We start from the raw sequence: 6,000 nt of genomic DNA on the forward strand, positions 1-6,000 counted from the left end.
ATATTATTGCTATTGAGTGGTCATTAAGACTAGTACAAGGTTCTCTCTTAAAAGCAAGTGCTCAGAGTTGGATGTTGACCTCACTGTGTGTACCATCACCATCAATAGTGCTTTCATTGCCATCCGAGAGGAATCCGCTTCCAGAGTGATGTGTCCTACACTCCAGTGCTGTAAGTCTCTGCTTCAGCCGCTGTTGAGTAGCTGTGTATTCAGCCAGTAACCGAGCAAAACAAGTCTGTAGTATTTCAAGAGAAGCTTCCAACCTCTCCACTTTCTCCTCAACCCGCTCTTCTCCCATTCCACCGGCCTCCAACTCCTCCAGCAGACCCTCTTTCAGGAGAATCTGTCTTCCCCTCTCTTCCAGAACTTTCTTAGCATCCGGATACTCAATTACAGCCTCCATCAGGTCATCCTTTGACAAACAAAAGAGGTCAGAGTAGCCAATGCAACGGATGTTAGCTGTACGACGGTTGCCCATTTTGCTCCCTTTGATGTTGAGGATGCTAATCTCGCCAAAGCAGCTGCCGCCCGTCAAGTGTGCATACTGGGTCACCCCATCATCAGCCACAACAGCAAGGCGACCCTCTTTTATGATATACATCTCTTTTCCTATGTCTCCCTTTCGACAGATGTAGTCTCCAGGGCTGAAGACCTGTGGCCGCAGCTTGAGCACCAGTTCCACTAAAAGCCCTGCCTCACAGTCCTGGAAGATACGGACCTTCTTCAATGTTTCTAAGTGCACATTGATAGCAATCTCAGCCCGCAGTTTGTTTGGCAGATTCTTTAGGACATCCTGCTCATCAATTGCTTTCTTGTTGGTCCACAAGTAGTCAAACCATTTGATGACTCTAGCTTCTAGCTCTTTGCTGACCTTTCTGAACTGCATGTAGTGTTTGATGGCGTCGATGTGAGCTTGGAACTCGGTCCGTGTGGCATTCATGTTTGATATCATGGCTCCTACATTACCAACTATGGTGGCGAAAATGAGAACGCCAACAAGGAAATCAAAAACAACAAAAAGATACTCCTTATCCCGCACCGGAGCTGGCATTTCCCCAATGGTCGTCAAAGTGAGGGTTGACCAATAGAGGCAATAGACATATCCTCGCGTGAGAGTCCCAAACTCAGGGTCAGAAATGTTTGGGTAGACCCACTGGTCGGATCCAAAGCCCAGAGACTTGGAAATGGCAAAGTAGATGCAGGCATTCCAGTGAATGATGACTAGGATATAGATAGCAAATGCGGAAAATGTTGGGGTAATTTGTGCGGGTCTCTGTGCGGTCAAAGAACTCGAACAGGCGTGAGAATATATACTATACATTCACTTTAAAGAAAGGCTTTCTACAAAACAAAACTTCATGTCAAAATCATGTCTGACCCACTCCATGTCTCATATTGCGCATCCTATCTTACTCGTGCTGTTCACTTTTCATAAATCAATATAAATGGAAAAAAATAACATTATAATATTTTAACAAATATGAAACTAAATGCGCTTATTTAACCCCCTGAGGTCAACGGTATCGCCGGCGATACCAGCTCGCTTTTTTTTTATCAGTGTAAAAGAAACTCATAAATACTCTGTTGACTTTGATTTTCCATAGGAGTTTCATACATCAATCGATTCTGTTAAATGTGTATTATTTTTGTGTATACTCACAATAAAAACAAAGTGTTGTGCTTTTCGCCAAATAAAGAAAAATAAACACGAAGCGAGTTCTGCCTTCTCTCTGTCCGTGTAGTCCATTCTGAAACGCGTCTGAAAATGAATCATAACTCAGCGAATACTTCTCACATATACACGTGATATATGTCTTTATGAAGCTTGAAATCTCTTCTTTTAAATGAAGTAATTTATATAAAAAACAAATGTTTTCAACTCATGTAATCCGTTTGAAAGCAAGGAGAGGTACCGTTTTTCCGTCTCCCTTCATTATCTCTAAATGAGCTGAGGCCGCCCCGCCCCTGGCGCTATTCACATGTAAATAGTTAGGTGATCTAGTATGCAGCGCACCCGCCCCCCGATCAATGCCATAAAAACACAGTTTCTTCATCAGACTTACTGATAGTTCATCGCGTTTTGAGTATGGCACGCTTCTCCAAAGACGCCCTTCAGATGATTCTGGACAGCGAGGAACAATGCACCTTTTCCTCAGAGAAAGATTGTAACTCAGACGACGAACGGCAGCATTTTGAAGAGCGAATTCCGCCGAGGACACAATTTCGGAGTAAGTTTTACTTAAAAGTCTTTTGTCTTTTATTTTTCGTGTTCGCATTTATGAGGAAAAAACAATATTACGTGACAGTTCTCCATTATGGACGCGAGCGCTCTAAAAAAAGCACTAAAAGACTTTCAAACTTTCACAGAGACCTCAAAACAGAAAGTACAAATCCTTTCTTTAAAACGAATTTCGTTTTGTATCAATTGTATCTTAATTTTAATAATTTTTTCATTAACAAATTTCCTGGATTTAAAGTAAATATAGGCTAGCAATCACAACATAAGGTGCTTGAACTGGAGATCATCATGAACCAGACCGTAGCCTACTTGCCTCACATGTCTAAAAAATGTGAAATATATTTACAGAAAGCTGGTTCTAAACAAAACCATCCAAAACAAAAAACTATGTAGCCTAATAAATGTGCATTTCTCCGGTGCATTCACTAGCCTACTGCGAAGATCGCGAGTCAATAGCCTATGGTCAACTTCATCTTTGCCAGAAGTTAAATTTAAATCGCGTGTGTGAATGAATGATGATGTTTTAGCAAACTGTATTGCTATACTGAGATGAGTAAAAATCGACTGAAATATGTTGAAATAAAATGTAGGCTATTTGTATAAGCAACGTATTAAACTGCAAATTAACAATATGCCCTAATATTTCATGAAAACAACGTTACAGTCAGGCGAAATATGAAAGACAACATCTTGTTGACTAGATTTGGGTACAGTTTTTACTGTAGAATATACTGCCACGTCAAATAAGCTTTTGTTTAGCAATTTCTATATATAAAATACTATTTTTGTCAAAAATAAAGTCACCAACTAAGATGTTAGCTGTTCCAATGTTGACTAAATTCAAACTAATGAATACATAGATAAAATGTAGGCCTATAATCATTTTTTTTTTTACAAAGAAAGAGTACACTTGAAATATTGTTGAAATTGTAATTATTGTTGTAATTGTAACCTTTTTAATAAAATAGCAAAACATATTTACAAGATAGATGTAAGCAAAATCTTAAATGGTCAATATAAGTCTTCTTCTAAATATATATTTTGTCCTTGCATTGTGGCTCAGTCAGTTTCACACCTGAGTGAATGGCTCATCATTATGCAGAGTGGGTGGGACATTGTATTCTAAGGTGTAAACCACTCCTCGTTCACGCCCCCCTCGCATATTGGCTTTCCAAGCAAAACCTGTTTTACATCAATTTAAATCAATGTATGGTTTTATGTGAACGATAAAGCAAGACTATTTTCACATAATTTTGAAGAAAAAACTCTAGGCGAGGACATCCATTAGTCAAAAGTCTTATTGACACATATTTACTATGTGTTTTGTGGCCTTATTTCAGAAATTTTAGTTTTTAGTTTTTTCAATAACCATGCATAAACATTATTCTCTCAAAAATGAAAACATGTACATACACGTGGCTCACATATTATGGTAGCCCTGTTTGTGCTTTATAGAGTGAATTTACACCTTTGCCATTAATATGTTTATAAGCAACTGAAAAAAGCACAAATGTCAGGGCATGTCAGAACATCTCAAGGGCCCAGAAAACCGCTCAGACTCCAGAGAGTTAATGGCTACAACAGTATATAGTAGGCCTACAGACTCTCTATTTGTACAAATTGCTGCACATTCATTTAATTCTGAATTTTGCACACACAAGTTGAAAGGCATTTGTTCAAATCAAGTTCACGGATAATTGTGCGTGCATTTATTAATTATTATGATGCTAAAATCATAACAAAGTAGGCTATGCTATGTACAAAAAATCAGATGAGCCCAGAATATGAACGCAATTACACGTTAAGCATTTTCCTCCCATAGAAAACCATTATAAGAACGCTTAATGTGGCTTAATGCAGATTTGAATGTCCCCTTATTATGTCGAAATAACGAGATATTATGTCAAAATAACATATATTATGTCAAAATAACGACTTATGTCGAAATAACGAGATTTGAAATAACGACTTAATATCTCGAAATAACAAGATACATATTTTTTTTTTAAATGCGGTTCAGGGTTCAATTGCTTCCAGAAATTATTTTTGGGGGTGCTAATCCCCCCACACAGGAGGTGCAGGATCCAATTAAAAAGGTTCCGGATCCAACGTCGGAGGTGTCGGAACATGTTCCGGCGTGTTCTGGCTCAAGTTAAGCCCTGCCTGCTACAAATAATTTCATCACAGGCCATATACATGCAGTGTTCAGCATGCAAAATTAGTAGGTTTATTATTTCTTCCGCTTACAGTATTCAGATTAATTTACTGTATAATTTGCTGTCAAGTTTTTAATTGGAATCATTGGATTTATTTTAGGACCTTAGCTAAGAAATGCTATTGATGTTCAATATATCAGCTTTAAACTCCAAATAAAATGATTAGAGTGTAGATACATTAACATATTTTTGTCTTACCTAGCCACCACAAAGCACCAGTTGTACAATACAGCTGTGGCAATAACAAACAGCCAGCGGTAGTACAGGTCAGTATGAAAACATCAGACTTTTTCCTGATAACCAAATGCATTTCATAATTTTAATGTTTGTTAAAAAAGGCAATGGAAATTTCATACAGCTATGTATGAATGGTGATAATGGTGTGACAGGACAAACTCAGTTGGTGTTGGCGCTGTTGTTCCCATCATGAGCATCAGATCTACTGATGCTTATCCGACTGGGAGCAACTTGAAGTTCAGGTCCTCGGAAGCGCTCTAAAAAAGAATCTGGCCTTTCCTCCTCTTCCTGAAGAATCTTATGGGCCCAGTCTCTAAGAGTGACTACCATACTCACCAACCTAGGAAACAATGAGAAATAATAAATCATTATGGAAATACCCATTGTGAGAAATTGACCTGAATTTAATTTCAAGAGTTTACCTTCCATCCAAGTCTAAATTGAAATAAACTAAATAGCCTTCTAGATGTTCCCTAACTTCATATATGGAGAACTTTGAAAGGTACTGCAGCTTCCCAAAGGATCTCAACAAGAATGCCCTGTCCTTTGGTTCTGGGGAGTCCTGGGAGAAATTGCTTGATTAATTTGGTTCAAACATTGTACTTTACCAGGGTTCCTAAATGCTGTAGTTTCTGCTATATGTAAGGATGTGAAGCTTCCTACGGATCTCACAGCACATTTCAGCTGTGTCTCTTTAAACAATGCACAGATAAGTGCAGGGAGTACCCCTATGTGCTTCAGCGGTGAACTAAAAGAGTTCCCCTCTAAAAGAGCAACACAGGGAATCCCGTCTTTTAAAAGATGCCTTTCTGTCTGTGTCCTTTTGGATGTGGCCGATTTCTCTCTCCTTCAGATGGCCACAATCGCTGTCTTGAATGCCTGGGTCGAACATGAACATGGCCATGAGTGCGGTATGTATTGTAGTGCTCCACTAAGGGGAAAGAAGAGAACAGACATGGAATGCAGTGCAGCGTCACCCCGGAAGGCGTCTTTATTTGTTCTTGATGCATACTACATTCAGGCAAGCAGCTGAGTTCAGAATATAAATGCAGTGTGAACTTAGGTGCAATCAAACTCAGTCTGTGTTTAGTGCAGGTGAAGTGTTCCATACAGTAGTAAGAAGTGAAGTTCCTCCTTGTCCAGCGAAGAGAGGGGAGATTAGCCAATTAGCTGGGTGAACCGCACTCACTTGGGGAAGTCAATCCCTCTCTAGGTAAAGAAAAGACACAGAGGTTAAAAACATACCCAGTAAGAGTCTATACAGCTCTCCTCTCATCTTCCTTGCTGGAGTTTTTATCCCCCTCTGAG

At 39.1% G+C, this 6,000-nt stretch overlaps 1 pseudogene across 1 annotated transcript; it reads right to left on the reverse strand.

Annotated features, from left to right (window-relative positions):
- Positions 1 to 45: 45 nt before the first annotated feature.
- LOC311095375 (cyclic nucleotide-gated channel alpha-2-like) lies at positions 46 to 5,596 on the reverse strand (annotated as a pseudogene). The gene is made up of 4 exons: positions 5,498 to 5,596; positions 5,115 to 5,254; positions 4,924 to 5,032; positions 46 to 1,313 (listed from the first exon to the last, which is right to left on the reverse strand). The product of its transcript is annotated as a cyclic nucleotide-gated channel alpha-2-like (transcript).
- Positions 5,597 to 6,000: the final 404 nt, after the last annotated feature.

This window comes from Abramis brama, assembly GCF_963993115.1.
Source record: "Abramis brama genome assembly, chromosome: 13".
NCBI lineage: Eukaryota > Metazoa > Chordata > Actinopteri > Cypriniformes > Leuciscidae > Abramis > Abramis brama.